We start from the raw sequence: 22,161 nt of genomic DNA, 5'->3' as shown, positions 1-22,161 counted from the left end.
AACTTTTAAAGGTAGGCAAGGTTTGCTTTTGTTTTAGTTAAAAATGTACGTCGATGCACTGCTATAAGGAATTGTTTATAACTGCGTTTGAATAGCTGCAGATATCAAAGATGGTGGGTAAAAAAAAAAGATGTCAGTGTTTTTCGGTGTTTGTCATTGGTTGTTTTTACTTTTGTACTTGTGTACTTGTCTGTGATAGGTTGCACTGAAAATGTGTCAGATATTTTAGTACTTTGCATATTATGTAGTCCTCTTTTTGTGGTATCGATTTTGGAAAGTATAAAAGCCACCATTTTGTGCACTTTTCTCATTTTGATTTCAGAACTCACACTGTACACACGCCGGGAGTGTGAATGATGTCAAAGTAAGTGTCCATAAATATTTACATATTCAAAGGTTTCTTTGCAGTGTTGCGTGTGTCAGCTTAACCACTGCTATCAGATGCAATAGATTGCCACTATTTGCAACAAACTCAGATTGAGTGGTTGCTAATTCTTGATGTGTTTTATTTTTCTTTCACTAACATGCTGCTTAAAAAATACATTTTTAAATCAACCACATTTATATGCAGTTATTTTCCTTTTTGTATGCTGGGTTCTGAGGGTGAAAGTTTATTTGCTTGCATTTGATCTAAACTTTCATGCATCTCCACCATGAAGTACCTCAAGCTGTCTCCAGTTTTCTGTGAGGTGGGACAATTGATGGTCCCCGGCATAGCATCTTACAAGTCCATTGTTTCGCTCTCCCAAATGTCAGTGCACGGATGTCTATATATCTTATTATTTTTTTCCCAACACACTGAATAAGAAGGCAATGTACTCTTGGATCGCAAGAATTCACTCACTTTCAGAGGTTCTAAAGCTGGCACTTATATAGCTGTTTATTAGCTCAAATCAACATTAAAAAACAAAATTCAGAATTCGAAAAAAGCACAGCTTCTCAAACCAGGCTTGGCTCAGAGAGAGAGAACAACAGGAGTGGACAGGACAAGATACAGCTACCTTCTCTCAGCCCCGCAGAAGCTAATGGGCCTCATTACGAGGTTGGAGGTAAGGCTACCTCCAAACTCGCATCCGGGTCCTGCACCCGCAAATGGGCAATTACCAGGCTATTCCGGCCCAGTCAGACCCGGTAATTGCCCTTTCGCGGGTGCCGGGCCCGGTACATCCCCATTCGAGCCCCATAGGGCTCAATGGGCATGGGGGCGTCGGATGCACTGGCACCGTTTAAAATGGTGCTGGTGCATTCGACATGCTGTGCTCACGGGTGCCGCACTGCCCTCCAGGTCAGACCTGGTGGGCTGACAGGCACCTGCGAGCACAGCTCGTAGTATGGTGGTACGGTATGTTGTGACTGAATACACGGGACGTGGCTCCTTTAAGGAAGGAAGCACGCCAGGGCGGGAGGAGGGCGGAAGGGGAGGGACAAAGGAGGGAAGTTGGGCAGTTGGACAATGTACGAATAAAGAAAGGTTGAAATCTATGATGGCTCCTGTCCTTATTGAACCACGTTGCATGTGGATGGCTTGAGAGTGTGAGGGAGCCTAACAACTGGCGACAAAGCCGCCATCCCAGGCGTGCAGCAGGGAGGGCACGTTAGCCCAGCAGGACAACAGAGTAGCCGGCGTGAACTCGGCATCAAGGCAGTGACGCAGTCATCCAGCCACAGCAGAGGTGGACCGCCACAACAGCGCCAGGCCCAGCAGTGTAGGAGGACGCTGCCGGAGCAAGAGCCCAGCAGCAGCAGAGGAACACCGCCGGAACAAGAGTCCAGCAGCAGCGAAGATACGTCGCTGGAGTGAGAGCCCAGCAGCAGCAGTGGAACACCACCGGAGAAGGTGCTCAACAGCATCCGAGGAGCGCCTCCGGACCGCGAGCCCAGCAGCACCAGAAGAGCACCGCCAGGGCAAGAACAAAGGAACACAGCCGGAGCAGCGTCAAAGCCCAGCAGCAGCAGTGGAATGCCACTGGAGCAGGAGCCCAGCAGCAGCCGAGGAGCGCCGCTGGACCGAGAGCCCAGCAGCAACGGAAGAGTGCCACCGGGATAAGAGCAGAGTAACACCGCAGGAACAGCGGCAAGCCCAGCTGCTGCAAAGAGAAGAAGCCGCAGCAGCACCAAACCCGACAGCAACCAGCGGAAGCACATGCACCTCCGCGACAAAGGACTGCGATAGCCGGCAGGGGAAAGCAAGGTGCAGGTAAGGAATATGTGTCCCCACGGCAAGTCTACAGAAGACAAGGGGACACGTGCGCATAAAATAACATGGCCGCCAGCAGTACTGTTATAAATAAAAGGGGGAGAAACGTACCAATATGCTGTGCGCGTATGATAACACGCCCACATCACGGAATACAAAGGGACGTGTGTGCGCGCAACACCATGTCCCCCAGCAATACTAATGAAAACAAGACATGTGCCAATACACGGCCCTCAACGGAAAGACAAACCCCATAACCTACAAGGCTCCCAGGACACACCTTGCAACCAAGTCACACCAAGTGCCAAAGCCCACAAAAATACCGACATACAACACCTGAGGAACAAGCAAGCACCTCACATATGGACTATTGAACAACAGAACCCTCATTTGGATACCGCTACCAGCCCCAACTGATCACAGAGCCACCTGATACTCTGCCACACCACCCAGGGTACAACCATGACTGACCAAGCAAAAGTGGCCGTGGATGCAGGGCCACCCCCAACTGCCAACGCTAGCCCCACTTCGCACGCCATCCTTATGAGAAGACCAAGCCCATTCACCCTCAACCCACACCATGACCAGGGTCAACGATGGGAAGAATGGGTTGAAGAGTTTGAAGACTTCGTAGCTGCCATTGGCACACAGGATCCTCCCAACAAGATCAGCATCTTCACGAATGTTGCAAGAAGAGAAATAAAAAACATAATACGTACAATTCCCCTTACCACATATCCACGCCTTCTAGAAGCCATCAACGAAAAACTTGTGATAACACCCAATAGGGATTACGAATGCTACACTTTTGACCAATGTGCCCAACTAGCCCACGAGTCCATAGGTGAATTCTTCATCCGCCTCCAAAGAAAAATCATAAAGTGTGACTTCCCCAACTTCAATGACAATGAGGCCATCAGACTACGAATACTTGAAGGGTGCATCTCGTTGATGTTCAGAAAACACCTTCTAAAGAAACCCCTCTCCCTCAAATAAATACTGGACCTGGCCAGAGTATATGAAAGAATAATTGTCCAAGCCGCAGCCATTGAAAATCCCAAAAAAGGAGACATCATCGCGGCCATGACACCATACACCAGGCACCAAAACCCACAAAATCGACAACCCTTCAGGAACGCCACACAACGCCCCCAGAGTGACACGCAATGTTATTGCTGTGGATTTGAATATCCAGAGGACCATGCCCCGCGATTGGTCAACGATGCATGCGATGTGGCCAAGAAAACCATTTCCAAGCCACGTGCAAGAAACAACTCCCTGACACGGGATCGAACTGTCCACAAAAGGCCAGTTGCCTCCCGGAACTACAAAGAGAACAGCATGACCAACGACCTGTCAAGAGAGGGTTGACATACCCCACAGGTACTCAACAACGCCCACACACTGTGAGAGCGTTAGAAGGATTACAAACTGAATCCGACAGGAAGCCTCGCAAACAATATGACTTCCACCACTACGACCAAACGCAAGTGACCACCCTCGAGAGGGCCTACACGAGGGAACCCTCATCACCTCAAGAACAGGAAAATTACATAAACCCCACCCCATTAGACAACGATCCATACAGCAACTCTCCACCAAGGTCTCTTCAAGCAGAGATACAAAAACCCCAATATCTACAAAATGGATACGACAGAGAATACGTCAGGCTCTTCAGAGTCAACGCCGAAGATACACCAGCTCCCAGAGTGACCATACAAATGGGGAACACCAGAAACCAGTTTGTTGTCGACACCGGAGCGACCGTGAACGTCATGAATGAGGAGCTATACCATGCTATAGCAGACCTCTACCCCCTACGGCAATCGAAGACCCACATCTTCCATTGGGGAGCAGCACTGCCACTGACATCCAGAGGACAGTTCCAGTGCGACCTGATACACATAGACCTCACAACAACTACAACAATACATGTCATCTGGAGTCCCTCAATAGGATGATGCCTCCTCAGCTACAAGACAGCCAAGGCCCTAGCACTCATAGACCAACAAAACAAACCAACAGAAGTCATAAAAGGGCACCCATCAGACAGGGGTGAAGTGATGACAATAACCTGCCGGCCCCTCACCAAAGAGGCCCTCAAAGCCCAATTCCCCAAACTATTTGAAGGGTTAGGGATGCTCAAGGACTCTGTCATCAAATTACACATCGACCCCAAAGTGATACCAGTGCCACAGCACCCCCGCAAAGTGGGCTTTCACCTCCAGGCCCAGGTATCAAAAGAACTGCAACTCCTACTCCTGAATGACATCATTGAAAAGGCAGAAGGACCGACACCATATCCCCCATTGTAATAGTCCCCAAAGACAACGGACGACTACACATATGCGTCGACATGCGCATCCCCAACACCACCATCCAAAGGGAGAGGCACCCCAGACCAAGCCTTGAGGACATGCTCATCAGACTGAACCAAGCAACACACTTTTCCAAATTGGACCTCAACCAGGGCTACCACCAGCTTGTCATAGACCCGGTCTCCAGACCAGTCACCACCTTTGCCACACACGAGGCACTATTCAGATATAAACGCCTCAACTTCGGCATATCCTCAGCCGCAGATATTTTCCAAGAGACAATCCGACGACTGATATCATCTGAAGTAAACGCCCTAAACTATAGCGCTGACATCCTTATTTTTGGGAAGTGTCAGGAACAACATGACAGGGCACTCATGGCAGTATGGAAGATCCTACAAGAAGCTGGCCTAACACTTAACGGCCCCAAAAGCGACATTAATAAAACCAGTCTCAAATTCTTTGGGCACATATTCTCTGACAAAGGCATAAGGGCCGATCCAGACAAAATAAAAGCCATCACCGATCTTCAAGCCCCCACAACAACAGCAGAACTATGGTAATTCCTAGGAATTGCAGGATACTGTGCACGATACCTCAAAAACTATGCCATAATCACCAATCCACTCCAAGCCCCCCTCAAGAAGGACAACCCCTTCGATTGGGACCCACAGTGCCAGGCAGCCTTTCTGACCATCAAAGAAAATCTTGCCAACTATCGCCAACTAGCGTACTTCCACCCCAAGTGGAACACCATCATCACAGGTGACGCTAGACTGGTCGGCTTTGGGGCCATTCTGACCCAAACCGACACCAAGGACAACGCACAACATGCGGTAGTAGCCTACGGCAGCCATGCCCTATCCCACACTGAGAAGGCCTACTCACAGGCAGAACGAGAGAGACTCGCAGCCGTGTGGGCCTGTGAAAAATTCCACCACTTCATAATTGCCCGAAGATGCACACTGGTCAAAGACCACCAGGCTCTACTCTCTCTATTTGGAAATCCCAAAACGAAAATGCCCTCCCGGATAGAACGATGGGGGATAAAACTCCAAGAATACTATTACGATATTGTCCACAAACCAGGAGGGGAAGCCAACCCAGCTGACTACTTGTCAAGACACCAAATGGCAGAAAACGACAACTCCCTGGTTCACAAGGCGGAAGAATACATTGCGTACTTGTCCTCCAATGCCATGCTGCCTACTATCTCGACAGCTGTCTTCGCAGCCAGAAGCAAGGCTGACCCCACCATCAAGACTGCCATACCTCTCACCCGCACGAACAAATGGAAGAAAGTGCACGAAAGAGGAAACGGAGGGGAGGGACGGACAAGAAAGACCTAAGCCGCTTAGCCAAGATACACTCAGAACTAGTGGCCACCTATCAAGGCATACTGCTATGAGGAAATCGACTAGTAGCCCCAAAAGACTTGCAGAAAACACTAATATCAATAGCCCATGAGGGTCACAGAGGGATCGAAAACACGAAAAAGATGTTATTAAATCATACATGGTTCCCCTAGATGGACGTCATAGTGGAACACATACTAGCACACTGCAGACCCTGCCAATTAGCAGCGAAGAAAACAGATCCAAACATGATGCGGCCGACAACACTTCCAGAGAGACCCTGGAAAAGGGTTGCAATGGATTTCTACGGGCCCCTGGAGGAAGGAGGCTACTTGCTCGTAACCATCAATGAGTACTCAAGATTTCCATTCATCAAACAGATGCCATCAACATCGTTCTATGACACAGCACCCATCATAGGTGAACTCTTCAGTGAATGGGGCATCCCCAACATTATCAAAACAGACAATGGTCCCCCGTTCCAGGGACAAGAATTTGCCAAACTTGCAGACCATTTTGGCTTCCATCACCAAAAGATCACACCACTCTGGCCTCAAGCCGATGGAATGGTGGAACGATTCATGGCAACCATAAAGTTAACCAGGCAGAAATCCCTGGCAGTTCAAGTACCACATCCACAAGCAATCTGCTGCATGCTCAGAAGCTACAGAAATACACCACATGATGCGACAGGGAAAACAACAGCAGAATTTATGGTGAGATACAGACCCCGAAGAGGTATCCCTCAATGGGAGGACTATACACAGGAAGAAGACACAGCCATAAGGAAAAGAGATGCTGAAAAGAAAAGAAAAGCCAAAGAATGGGCCGACAAGAAAAGACACGCTAAAGAGTCACCGCTCGAAGTAGGACAGACAGTCCTAGTCCGACAAAAACAGCTGAGGAAAACAGACACATGCTACAGCCCAGAACCCTGAGTCATCACAGCTGTAAAGGGACCCATGATAACCGCAACGGGAGAACCAGGTGAGATAACGCGGAATGCATCATTCTTCAAAAGACTATATTTTGAAGATTAAGCACGGGGGAGATGTTGTGACTGAATACACAGGACATGGCTCCTTTAAGGAAGGAAGCACACCAGAGCGGGAGGAGGGCGGAATGGGAGCTCCCTTACCGCCATACTTATAATAAAGGCCCAATGAGTCTCTTTTTGCCAGCCTTGTCTGATTCCCCCCAATCTAACTTACACAACAACAGACTAGTACTTTTTCAGAAAGGTCACCTGCTGATAGCACTTCACAGAGACCCAGCCAATGTACTCTGTGGAATGCTGTGACAAGTAAACACTCTGTTTCTCATAGGAGCAAAAAACCTCCATTCGGTTTATGAGGAATTCAAAACAAACATCGTCTGTCCTGGTGAAACACAAAATGTATTTCCAGTGTTTCAGAAAATGCAAGGCGATATCCAGAAATGAAGCTTTCACTGAGAATTGGAAGCAAACGTCCACTGCTACACCCAGGATGCATTTGACATATACTCCATATCGGAGTCACAGATAATACATTTTTTAAATGCATTACATTCATCCAAGGAATGTTTTTATTCTTGTACTTTCTTGTGGCCGTTTCCCTACATCATCTTCCTTCCATATTTCCTCCTCTGTGTGATAATTTTCTTTTAGCCAGTCCATGTAGTCGTCCATTGTAGGATGAGAGTAAAAAACACTGTCATCTCACTTGTTACGATGAACAATGGAAGAACATTACCTGATGAAAGAAGGTGGGATTCTCTGCATTTACTTTCTGATTGGGTCTTAACTGTTTATATGGTAGGCAGCTGCCAATAGGATGTCAAGTACTTCACGTGCTCTTTAGCTACTGAACCTGTAAGACAATGTCAATTTTTGAGTGATGTTTATATGTATCAATTATACTGGAGATTATAGTGCCTCATTATCTTAATTACCTAATTTAGATTTAATTAGCATATTTAAATATTAAATGAAAGCCCTTTTAATAGTTGCATTAAACATGGTTTCTAACCTAATGCTTGTTTTAAATGACCTGAGAATACAAGAAGTCACTGAGAATCAATATGAAGTACTATTTGCAAGAAAACGTCATTGTGTTTGGAGAGGTTCTACAGTTAACAGGAGTGAGCGGCCAACCCATATTCAAAACGTCAGGTTACAAAGAATGCTGTACCGCCACACTCGGCAGCATTGAGAACACTAATCTATGGCATTCGTTTTTGTGTGGGCAGGGCATGCTTTCTTCATCGAGCTGCTCCCTAACCCCCATATTACTACCCACGCATTGTTTCTTCACCCTCTGTACCGTTTTGCACCATACTCTCAGTCTTTATATCCAACGCATCCTATCCCCTCTTTAACCTCAGGTACACTACCCCAGTTTTAGATCACCCACCCACTGTAGTTCCAGACTGTGTACTCTCACCAACTCTTCTGCATCCTGTGTACCTGTACCCATTCAATGTACTCCCACCCACTATACACCCACCCATTTACCTTATTGATTTATTTGTGTACGTGTTTTTTTTTTTAATCCATGTTGGATTTTTTCCCAATGACCCAATGATTACTAGTTGTAAAGAGAACAGCAGTGCACTATAATGCACTACTTATGAGGGTCAAAAAATGTAATGGGTGTACAACTGTAACTAATTGTATTTCATAAAGTATGTTCTCTAACTAATTATATTTTTTTCTTTTTTTTTTACTGACAGATATTATTGTGGCTCCTTGGCTGGGACAATCTGATCGTGGCATATAGTTCATAATATGTTCATTATTGAAATATTGAGTGCCAGTGGAATGGCAGCAGGTGGATTTGAGGTACTGGTAGTAGAGGTTGTGGCTTTGATGTTGGTTGGAGGTGTTTCAATGGTGGATGGAGGTGTTGATGGAGGAGGTGCAGATACTTGCTGACATAATGAACGAGGCACATGCCTGGATAATTGTGCTCAAGCTCTGTGATAGAACAGTTGAAGGGCCACTTTGTTGCAGTGCAAATTCTGACATAATCACTGTGGATTTTTTACTGTGGCCATGGGTAGTGTTTCTACCTGTCTGACTGTTTTGTATCCAACCTTATGTATGTTTACTCAACTTACCCCATTCTCTCTACTGCAACCAACCTCCATACTCCTCCCTGTTTATCCTCACCAAGTTTATCTAACCCTCAGTATCCCCATTCATTCATTATCTTGACACTTCTTGTAACTTTTATTGTACCTCTTCTGTCTGTTCCTTTATCGTTATTACATATTCACACCCTGTATACCCCTATTTATTCTATCTCTATCTGGACAGCGGGGATGGATTTGGAATTGAAAGTATTTAGCCCAAACCACTTCTGCCAGTAATAAAACATTGGGTGCCGGTGGATTGGCAGCAGGTGGATATAAGGTACCACTAGGAGAAGGTATGGCTTTGATGTTGGTTGGAGGTGTTGCGATAGTGGATGAAGGTGTTGATGAAGGTGGTGCAGATTCTCACTAATGTGATGAATGACACACATGCATCAGACGCTTGTGGTGCTCATCCTCTCTTCTATAATCCCCTACCATACTCCCCCCTGTTTACCGTCCACGTGACCTAGTTTCAGTTCTCCCACCCACGGTATTTGTAGCCTCTGTACTCACACCCACTCTACCGCATCCTGTGTTTCCGAACCCATTCACTGTATTCCCACCCACTATATCCCCCATTTACCTTATTAATTTGAAAGTGCATGTTTTTTTTCTAATGGTTTTTTAACCTTTGATTTTTCCCCAATGACCCAATGATTATTATATGTGAAGACAACAGTGTACTAAGCACACATGTTGTATAACTTATGAGGGTCAAATAAATTAAATGTGTGTACAACTGTAACTAATTGTATTTTTAAAATTATGTTCTGTTAGAAATTATATATTATATTTTTTACAGATAAATAAGTGCACTTTATGACATAATCACTGTGGACATATTATTGTGGCCATTGCTAGTCTGTCTACCTGGGTATTGTATCCCACTTCTAGATTCAGTCAGCCTACCCCACATCTCTACTGCAACCACCCACCATACTCACCCCTGTTTTTCTTCACCCATCTTATCTAAGCCTGATAAGCCTGACTCATCATATTGACACATTTTCTACTCTCATTGTTTTTGCAGATTTTTGCAGTCTGTGTTTCATTTCATTTATTTTTATAACAGAGAGGGCGGCCCTTTAAAAGTCTGTTTTGGGGGATGGAAAGAGGGGGAAGGAGAACACATTAGGATAAAACATGTAACAATGGAAATTAACACAAAATATATATAGTGGATCTTTGTTTTTTATTATTATTTTTCTTTTTCAAAAAGGGGGCGAAATTCAAATAAAAAAGAAAAAAATGAAGTATGGCAATGAATCTGATGTTGAGAGATGCTCTTTTGACAATTCTGTACTGTGGCACCTCCTGTGGCAACCCATTAGTGGCATATAGTGCGCATGATTATCATGACAGACAGATTGGCTGCTGGTAGAATGGCAGCAGGTGCATGTGAGGTCTCAGGAGGTGAATATGTAATTTCAATATCGGTTAGAGGTGTTGCGGTGGTGGATGCACATGCTGATGGAGGTGCTGCATTACTCACAGCCATTATGAACGACATCCAAGCATCCAGATCTTGTGATGCTGATGGCCCTTCCTGTACGCATCGTCAACATTATCCCAGTGGACCCGTACTAGATGGTTGATAAGCACTGATGTCCCCAAGCTTTGTGATGGCTCATTCGAAGGGCCCGATTATAGTTTATTCTGGCACAAAGTGCATTGCACATCTGCAGCCTATTATCTGCAATGGTGTTCCTTTACACAAAAGTATATCAAGTTTGTCTGATGTAGCCTTCATTCTTGTAGCCCTTTTACATTGTGGGGACTGACGCGGAATCCAGACTAAATCGTCATCACTTCTGCCAGTTGGATCAGACATGCTGGTCTGACAGGGGAAGAAAATATAAAACAACAAAAATCACAATTCAAAAAGGGCAATGCCACAAAAAATACAAAATATTCCAAAAAAAGAAAAAAGAAAACCTAAATAAAGAATAGTCAAACAGAACAAATAACAAGACAAGGGAAATAAGAATTACATACACAGTGGGTAAAAAGAAGGGAGAAGTAAGGTATGAGAAGTAAAAAGTTCTTGCAGTTATTGAGGAAACCTGTTCCCTTTTAAGGACTGAAAGCAATTACAAACATTAAGTGGTTTGCTTTGGGTGCGGTGAATATCCACGGTTACGGAATCTCGTGCGTTCTCATTGGTCAATTTTGCATGCATCGATTTCATCATACTTCTTGGCCGTAGCCATGTCTATGCAACACTCACTGTGATTGGTTGAATTGTTGATGCAAATATGACACGTGTCCCTGTGCAGCTAAAGCTCACATTTTGATTGGTCATATTTTGTTTGTGTGGATTTCATCATGGCATGGCGTGATGCGTTTATGCTTACCGTGCTGTCATTAGTTGAATTGTTGATGCTGATATATGTAATGTATATCTGCGTAACCCCAATGAGCTATCTGACAGACAGAAACAGCCTCCTTCATTTTTCCAGTTACCACCCCCAAGGACTCTAGTATAACCGTCCATGGGCAATTTCTCTGTATACGTAGAAACTGTACTGAAAAAGAGAAATTTGAACACCCTGCTAAACAACTGCAAACACATCTCGCAGATATGGGCTACCTTAAGAAGTCTATCAAAATGGCCAAGAAAAGAGAAGCCAACACCGACCGCACCATTTGTCTAACAGCCAAAACCAAGGATCCCATAGACAGGACTGTCTGTGTCACCACCTTCAATCCTATCAGCAACCTCATAAAGACAAAAATCAACAAACATTGGTACCTTATCAAGAACAAAGAAAGCCTATCCAAAAAACCTCTTTTCGCATTCAGAAAAAAACAAAAACCTAAGAGACACTTTGGTGCATACCTTCCTTGAACCTATGAAAACACAACCAATACTATGGAATTTACCCCCCTTCATGGGACACTACAGCTGCGGCCATTGCGTGGCATGCCGATACACTGAGACCAGCAAAACCTTCAGCTATAAGGACTTTAACTGGCCAATGAGGAACCACACAAACTGTGAAAGTAAACATGTCATTTACGTCATCAGATGTCCCTGCAACCTCATATACATTCGCAAGACGATCAGGCCCAAACAGAGGATAAATAAACATAGATTGTGCATAAAAAACACCATACAAGACAAACCACTTGTGGAGCACTTCAGCAAAAAAGGACACACCCACGAGCAATTCTCATGGACAATCCTACAACAACTTCATCCACAGAAATGAGGAGGAGACATCAACCTAGCCCTCACTAGACTCGAACAGAAATGGGTCCACAAACAAGACACAGTAAAAAATGGACTTAACATCACTGTTGAGTGGAAGCACTTTTGGGATTAATTCCTATCGACTAGAGACTAAGCTTCGCTCTATTGATTCAATTTCAGCAGCATTTGAGCTTCTCTAAATATGCACGGTGCATAACTACTAACATTCATACACTTCTCTTATAGCTACCAGAGACTGTGCAGTTCTGTGGTCCACACTGCACAACTTATCACGTCTCTTCGCCACATTGTTGACCCAATCTCCTCAGAAATGTTCTATTGAATTAGATCTCTGAGTTTTGGGGTTTTGGCCCATTGTAATAAAATACTTGCAACAAAAACATGTACAGCAGGAGACACCATTGACACACAAATGGTTCATTAAAGTGATGTCTAAAGACACCATAGGTCATAAAGTTCTCTCTAGTTCTGCTCACTGTAATAAAAGACATGTATAGCAGGAGAACAATCAGCGTGTGCAGGGATCAAACACAACCATTATGTACTTGTGTATATATGTTGTTTTGCACTTGCAATATTATAGCTGATGAGTGTATGCATCTCCTAACCAATGATTCCCCAATAACAATTGTTTTGGACTACGTCTCCCAGGATACACAACATTTTTCCCAGTCCTGGAGAGCCCAGTGCCGTGTCTACTGACAGAGCTGGAAGCCCATCAAGCTGGGTTTCACTTTCGTTTTTTCGGCCAACGCACACACCTCCTTCCTGATTGGCCAACGTTGGCCTAGGGCTTGCCACATTTCGTGGCCCACTGCCATTGGTGGAAACTTGAGCCCACCCCGCCCGGGTTTTCTTTCCACAGTGTGCCCGCACGTCATCCGACGCGAACACCTTCAATCCCATTGGTCCAAGAGACCTCTGACTACACGGCACGCAAATCTGTGAGTGTGGCTTAGTACCATTTGTCTTCCTGAACCGATTCATTACGCCGGTAAGTGCCCACATAACGAGAGGCAAAACACACCACCAGAGGTCTGCGCGTTAACCCCACTCTATAGAGACACTCATCAAAGGGGTGCATGGGATCACTAGCGCCCTTAGTCCTGTGACCTTAGCATGAACCAACCGCATGTTTAGCCACTGTCCTCAGCACCATTACATGAGGCTTTAGAGAGCACCCAGGGCAGCAGCACTCTCATCAGCACTGCTATAAAACACCATCACGTGCTATTTCAGACAATAGCCAAAATTGTTCTGGTGTTTTTTCATTTTAAAAGAAAAACCTTCAGTTGTTCTAGGAATAGACTACACTGCCTCCTTCTATTCCACGAGCACCGGATATTTTTATCATGCCCATACTTATGCCCTGTCCCTCCTGTTATAGGGCACCAGTTTTGCGTATAGACCGCAGCGCACAATAACGTGTAGCTACAACAGTATGATGGGGGTATGACATACAGACATTTTGTCTTCCCTCATACAGATGTCATGATGCCTACCCCCGGGGACCCAGACAAAGTCCAGCAACCCCGAAAGCAGGCATCAAGTTATCCCAAGCAAGCCCAACAAACCCTGGTAGGGGCTATTTGGGTGCAGTCCTGGCGTCTATGGCGCCAGGCTCATATGGAGAGTCAGTCCTGGCGCCACAGGCGCCAGGCTCATAGATTAAAATTTACCTGATGCAGACCATGCTGCAAACTTACCTGATGCAGACCATGCTGCAAGAGCTCCAAGCCAAAAGAGGCTTGGAGGGGACTACTTTACCTAGGGACTATTTTTTACTCGGGTGGGGCTGGGGAGGAATACTTACCTGGGACTACTTTGGAGGCTATTTAAACCACGTCCGAAGAGCAGCACACGCTTCTCGTTATTCGGCATCCAGCAGCGTAACGCTCACCGTGCCTGCAAGTCTGCATCCAGTCTCTGCCACTCCCGCCTCGAGTCTGGAGCTCCTAGAAAAAAGGAGAAAGAAGGAGAAAAGGTTAGAACAAGAGCAATACCTTTGATCCTTACCTGAATTCCCGATCCATCGCGCCTTCGAGATGGAAGAAAGAAGTTATTTTATGCGCGTCGCCTCGTCTGCTGCAGCGCCATGCTGATCTCACCGGCCTTCGCATCATCTTCACATTCCATTGGATCCTTATGCATGTTCCCGCCGCACTCCGGCACCTAAGGGGAAGACAAGAACAGCAGAAGAATATTCCTACAGACCAAGCAAACAAAGCTAGGTGGGCCAGTCCAGTCTGTCATCTCGGCACTACGCGTCACATTGGTGGAGACCGCAGCTGTCCAGTTCAGATCGACGCCCCTGTGGGAGCCAGGTGAGCGTAACACAGATCTGAGACCCACCAAGGCCAACAATAAGCCTACTGGATCCTGATGAAACCTCTAACCCAGGATTCCCAGGTCAACTCATTTCAGTGTATTTGTTACATGACAGTCCTTCAATGACGAGGGACTCTCAAGCACAGCTACACCGCCGAACTCTCAGTTGACAGTAAGCTGTACTTCTATACACTCTTATGTGTATATTCTAGGCACCACTCTGCCATTATTTAGTTATCTCAAACAAGAAATTCCAAGATCCTGACAGCCATCCTTTCCCCCACAGATAACATTCACGGACAGAACAACGCTTCACTGCTTTCCTGATGAAGGCCACCATAATAACTGGCTCGAATCCAGTCCCCAGTGGCCAAAACACTACAGTGTTGATGATCTGTGACACAACTGTTTAACCCCTGTTGTATGTTTTATATATAGTGTTGTGTACACTGTGTGTTAGTTACCCCTGGACTAAAAGTAGTCCTGGGCAGTACTTTTTCAAGTTCTGTTTCACCCAATTGTTGTATTCACTTGTGCATTTTGCTTTGAACTTTACCTCTATATTCAAGAAACACTTGTGTATGAGCGCGATAGAAAATAACATATCAATATCAATATCAATTCCAGAGGTTGGTACACATCTGTACTCCCTGTGTATAATACCAAACCTGTCCATGTCACTTTCGTGCTTATCAAAAGTTATGTAAATACCTAAACATCATCTGTGAAAAAAATTGTTTTGAGATTATAATAAATGTTTCCAAAACTATATAGCTGTATGTTGATCTCACATCCTGCCAGGCGCCCTTTAGATATATTGTTGCATTCAAAGTTACACATGGAATCCACTTTAAATATTACTGCACTCGGATGTTTAAGTGCCTTTTGATTCCTGCCAATGTTTGAAGCTTGCTGAATTTAGAGGTTAGATTGTGACAGCCTTAAATCCTGCTGCGCCTGAGGTTTAGATACTGTAAACGCCTGCCACCGTTTTAAATCTCGCTGCGCTCAGAGATCTAGCTCTGTTGATCCCTGCCACTGACAAAATCTTTCTGGACCCAGAGGGTTTGTTACTTCCATACCATCATCCTCACAAAAGTGCAGAGCCTGCAGCGACACAAGGGTGGAGCTTCTTCGCCACAGAGGTAAGGTTGATCTTAGAGTCTTGATAATGCTGTGTTGCCCCCACAGCTCACCCCCCACCCACAAAAACTCTGACACCGAACCCAGATCTTTAACCATCTCTTTTGCTCTCAATTGCTTTGCAGTGTACATCTGCCTAACGGGCAGCTCAGCTCTGACAGAGGTCTGCATACACCTTACTACCCTACAACCCTGGTACTGGACCAACACAAAGCGTTCATCAAATCTGTGTGCCCAAGATGAGTACCGACTTTGCTATTCTGGTGAACTATTGGGCGGTGTGAGACGCCTGACAGTATGCTCCCACCTACTCCCCAGGGATCTTCCATTCAGGTGGCCAGGAAAGGGCCATCGCTTTTAGATCCTGATCCTGGGGGTGGACAGGCGAGGGAGGATAACTTGAGTGGAGGTTGACAGGGGATTGGGAGGAGAAAACACAATGGTGAGACATGGTATTCCCCCCTTCCTAAATGCCCACCAACCTACTCTCCCTCAGTCTTCATGGGGTATTTCCACTCTCACCCCATCTCCCCATTTGCAATAAGTACTGAGGTGATCAGGAGCAATGAAGAGTATCCATAGACACAACGTAGGGATAAAAAGGGAGGCCTACGTTCTAACACCTTTGAATTGTCCGACTAATAGAGTCAGGAAAGATCAAGCAGATTGCCACAATTCTGCACACCTGACTCCAATTGACTCTCACCTGCAGTATAAAAAGGGTAGTTCTGCCAGAGTCAGAGAGCGAGCTGTGGATGCTGACTGGACCAGACAAGCCAAGGAGCAGAAGGCTGCAGGAAGAGGAGCCCGGAAGGACCGGTGGAGGGCGGGACATGACGAGACGCTGGCCCGGTGTGTGAAAGGGGTGGAAGCGTGCCAAGGGAGCTATGTCTCCAGGAAGCCAGAGTGGGAAGGAAAGCAGTCTGTTGGCCTTGTTAAGACCAGTTACATTCATCTGTGACATGTGGCAATCCAAGAGGTGCCCGAGGGGCAGGTGGTGAGACCCTGACCTCAACCCAAGAACTCTTTGACCTGCTCCCAGCGGCGAGATACTTTTGGTGAGTTTCATGGGCCAGAAAGAAAATCAGTAGCGTGCGGATGGATGTGGCGGGAGCAGGAACATTGAGAAAGGTGCACAGCCAGGTGAACGGAAAGCAGGAAAAAAGCATAGCAAAGCAAGAATAAGGAAAAAACAAAGCAAAGCAAAGGAAGCAAAAGCAAAGCAAAGGAGGCGAAAGCAGAGCAAAGCAACCAAAAACTGAGAAGCAGGAAGAAAGCAAAGTGGAGTATCAGAACAAGGCATTAGAGACGCAGAAATAAACTGAGACAGAGCAAGTGCAGTCGCGCAGCAGACACATCCAAGAAAGGGTGCAAGGGGCCCGAAACTAAGCAAGATAGTAAAGAGAAAGAGAGAAGGAAACCGGACAGCCAAGAGAGGGTGCAAGCGACCCAAAAGTGAGAACCAGGGCGCAAGCAACACAAAATAAATGCAGAGAGTGCAAGAGGTACGTAAATGGGAAAATGAAGGTGGAAGAGAGCATGGTGAGAAAATGAAGGTGCAAGAGAGAACGGCAAATAGCAAAGAGAAGTGTGCAAGAGGTACAGGAAGCTGAAAAGTAAGGAGAAGTGTGCAAGAGGCACGGAGAGTGGAAAGAAGGTGCACGTGTGCATGATAGGAAAGGAAGGTGTGCAGGAAGCACAGGAAAGAGGAAAAGGACAGAGTGAAAGAGGCACAGCAGAAGAAGAGGTGCCCGAGAGTAAGTACCGGTGTTAGAGGTCGGTGTGGTCGCACCTGGGAGGAGCAAAGAACCCAGCCTTCTTGAATGTCTCTGATACTTTCCCATGAAAGAACTGTACAGTGAAATGTACACCCTGACGGGCCTAACAGGAACTGTGTCTTTTTGTTTAGAAGGAACAATGCTTGGGTAAGGGAATCCCAAGATACCCAGAGTCATTGTGAATTGCAAGAGCCCTACGTCGAATGTTCCAAGAGCAACCCTGTTGAATTGAACTACTTTGAACTGACAGAACTACACCTAAGGGTAAGACTACCTGAAACCAGATGTGGTTTACGTTTAATAATAATAATAATAATAATAATAATAATAATTTGGCATATATATAGCGCTACGAACCCTCAGGTATCTGAGCGCTGCTTATTATTACCCACGGTGTGTGGTGCTCATTTATTGACCTCGGAAGGATGAAAGGCTGAGTTTGGCCCTGCCGGGATGCGAACCTGCGTCAGCAGGCTCTGCACTGATGTCAAAGCGAGCGCTCTACTCGCTGTGCCACTTGACCGGCGTTTGCTTTTGAATCACCATTTTTCTGTTAAGAATATCCCTATCACATTGGTTTTGGACTTACGGCCATCAACCGCCATTAGAAGCATCAGTTGAGGGAACAATCCTCTTAGAGTTAGGTCCAGGTAGGCATTACATCAACCCCACAATGTTTGATAATAAAGGTTTTCAAACTGTTGCTTTTGAGTCTGTGTCTTTCTAGATACCATGCCTGACTCACAGCAGCCACAGGGAGGACTTCACCACTGTGAACCCAATAAAACCAACTACAACTCCTGTCTCGGCTTGGAGACATTCAACATGGTGAATCAGTACTGGGTAATGTGAGGGGTCAAAAATGCAAAGTGGACAAGTAGCCAATTTATTGAATAACAAAGGTGGGTTAAATGCCTCACTTAACCCACCTTTCCCTAACCTAACAAGGATTTCCCTACCTGTCCAACGAACACTAAAGGAAAACACTTTAAAAGGTATATGTCCCTCACACTTGTACATACAATAAATCATATAGGTATCATAGGGTCAAAAATAACAGATTCAAACATAAACTTTCTAAACATGTATCCTGGTAACCAGGGTCGGATCCCCTTCCTCAGTTTTAATCCAGGATTTTCCAGACCAAATTTCAAGTTAAGAAAGTTTCTTTCAATAGCCAGGTTATGCTCCAAATGCAACCCAACATTCTTTTCACTCCATAAGTCTTTTACTTGCCACTCCTACCACTGCTACAAGTACTTTGTGGTGAGGCTCCTTCAAATATTACACACTTCAATCCTCAATGTGGAAAAATAAACTCAACAACTGTTTCATGAATATGTCACAACACATGGGCAATGTATCTCACTCTGGTTCATTTGCCCCATGCAATGAAGATTAAATTCCTCTCCCCTTGATAATTACATTACATTAAATTACATGGCATTTATAATGCGCACTATAGACCCACAGGCATGAAGGCGCAGACAAGGTAACATATAACTAGAGACTCCGGGAATGGGAGCATCTGAGACAAATAAGAACAAAATGATAACTACTTGAGGTCTATACATTCTGAGGCACTACCAGGTGGTGCTTGTCAGGTAAAGAGTAGAGTTACAAGGGGGGCTTCTGTTCTGCTACCTCTGTTTTTCCTTAATTGCCCTTCCTTGGCTTTGACAATATTGGTTTTCTTAAATTGCCCTTCTTTGGCTTTGGCAATACTGGTTTTAATTCTCCTTCGCAAGTATGTTTTCTTTTAAATTCCATTCACCTTATTTGAATGTTATCCCCTATTGCTTTGACGATTGTGGCTACAATGTTCCTCAACACAATCTTTCTTAATATACAAGTTAACATCCCCTTTGACAATGCTGGATACAATGTTCCTCAACTAGATCTCTCTTACTATACGAGTTGCACTTAATTGGCTTCCATTCAATAGTTTGGTAAGTTTGGTATTGAAAATCTTTATCAGGAGTCAATGACCCATGCCACTGCTTTGATCTTACTGCCCTCAATGGTTTTAGTTGGGGTTGATTCCTGCCATTGTTTGAATTGTTTCACATTGGCCCTCATTACGAGTCAGGCGGTGGACCATGGTGCTATTAGCACCATGGTCCATGCCAGACTCCGGCATGGTGGATGGCGGAATTACCGCCCCATTCCAAGGTGAGTGGGGCGGTAATTCCCCATTCATCATTGGCCCTTCCCCATTCCCATTTTTGCCCCATAGGGCATAATGGGAATGGGGAAAGGCGCTAAGTACGGTCCGCCACAAATTGCGGCACTGTACTTAGCACCAAGGTCACTTTGCGGCATGGGTTTTAATGCCTGCAAAAAGCAGGCGTTAAAACCCGGGACCTCTTAATCAGGCGTTAAGGGTTTAACGGCGCCGACGGCACTGTTAAACCCTTAACGCCTGACTTGTAATGAGGGCCATTGAGTCTGCTTCATATCTTACTGCGATCAAAGGTTTTAGTTACGGTAGATTCCTGCCATTGTTTGAATCTTGATGCATTCAAAAGTTACACATTGATTCTGCTTTAAGTCTTACTGCACTCAAAGGTATTAACTACGATTGATTCCCACCACTGTTTGAATCTGGCTGCGTTCAAAATACTATTCACGAGAATCCAAGCGGCAACAAACCCACAAAAATAACTCTTCAAAATCATCAGAGAAATTAAAAACTATACATCATGCAACAAAGGTTTCATCCCATCACAAGCACTATGTCAAAACATCACCAACTCCTAAGAACAAAAATTGAAAAAAATGCAACAGCCCATTGAAACAAACTAGAATCTATGAACACAAACACAACCACGGATTTATCAACAAATGGCAATCTACCAACCACAGATGAAGACATTTTTTCTACACTACTAAAGGTTACCAACTTCGCCAGATCCCCAAACAATACATGCCCCAAAGCATTTGCAAGGAAATCCTTAACTACAGCACACCAGCTTCTTACTACCGGCTACTGATGAATCTATCACTAATCACAGGAATAGTACCATCATTTTTCAAATCAGCGTACATCAAGCCACTCCTAAAAAATGAAACGGGAAGTGCGGTAGCCCCCACCAACTACAGACCTAGATCTAATCTACCCTACCCAGCATAAATACTAGAGAATCGCGTATACAAAATCCTTCCCAATCACATAGAAACAAACAAAATACTCGACCACTCGCAATTCCGCTTCAGACCCATGATTGGAACAGAATCAGCACTCCTATCCATATGGGATGGCCTAACAATAAATGCAGACAACAGCTCAAGATCTGCCCTCATACTACGAGGCATCTCATCCATGTTCGACACAATCAACCACTCAACTCTTATTGAGGGACTGGATGAATGCGTTGTAAAAGAATCTGCTCTACAATGGATGAAATATTTACTCACCAACCGAAATAAAAGAACCTACCTATCACCATTTACCTCTTGCCTCTCCCCACTCCTCTTCAACATCTACATGTCTTCCTTAATAAAAACATTCAAAAACACAGATTGACCACCTACAACTATGCAGATGAGATCCAACTCATCGTCAAGATACTCACAATCCAAGACCCAAACAGCATTCTCAACAACTGCCTCACCGATATATAAAGTTTAATGGCAACCAACAGCCTCAAGCTAAACCTGACAAAAAAACTGAAATAATGATTTCACTCACAGAGGACAATGCAACAGACTCAAAACTGGACTGGCTGCCTGGCATGGGAACTGAACCAGAAGCATCGGGCATGGTAACAAATCTGGGAATACTCATGGGCAACTCATTTTCATTGGAACCACAATCAACACTACAGCAAATAAATACTTATACCTCCTGAGTCTACTCAGAGCGATCCTCCCCTATCTCTCCTTCCCACACAGAACTGTTGCAATCATCTCCCTCGTATTATCAAGAATTGACTACGCAAACAGCCTCTACCTTGGAATGCCAGAACGGCTCACTAAAAAACACCAATGAATCAAAAACGCTGCAGCAAGGATACTCCTGAGACTAAACAGATGAGATCACATCACACCAGCCCTGAGAAGTCTAAACAGGCTACAAGTAAAAAAATGCATTGCAGGGACAAGGAGCAGAATTCCACCAGGCTAAGATCAACCGCTACCAACCAGGAAGAAACTGAAGATCAAACGACGACCTCTAAATTGAAACAAAACAATATGAAAAAAGGAGTCTCGGAAGAACCACATTCGGGACTCTAATCGCCAATCTATGGTGAACAATCCCAAAGGAAATAAGAATGACAGAAGACCCCCTCACCTTCAGAAAATGACTAAAAACCTGGCTATTCGACTCACAATGATTAACATAAAATGGGCACCACCAATGATACCAAGGGCGACCCAAGAAAATCCAATGACAGCACAAACTCCGGAACCAACAGTAAAACTAAATCAGCACACCAAACACTAAGACTGCCTGCTCCTGACTCCTCTCCAGCATACCCCACACTTAACTCACACGATCTAACGGATCAGCCCAATTCCACAAAAACACCCAATCCACACATCGGCCACGGAACTAACGGCCGCTGTTAAGATATGCCCAAATATACCAATAAAGAGAAAAAACTCAATAAACGCAGTAACTCTAGGTGCACGAGAAAACCCTGCTTTATTACTAAACAGATGGCCACTGGGAGACTGTACAAAGGACAGTCTCAAAGTGGTATTAGAA

The sequence above is a fragment of the Ambystoma mexicanum genome, chromosome 5q (genome assembly GCF_040938575.1).
Source record: "Ambystoma mexicanum isolate Mex_15411 chromosome 5q, UKY_AmexF1_1, whole genome shotgun sequence".
Classification (NCBI taxonomy): Eukaryota; Metazoa; Chordata; class Amphibia; order Caudata; family Ambystomatidae; genus Ambystoma; species Ambystoma mexicanum.
The sequence above is the reverse complement of the archived record's forward strand: the minus strand, read 5'-3'. Positions refer to the sequence as shown.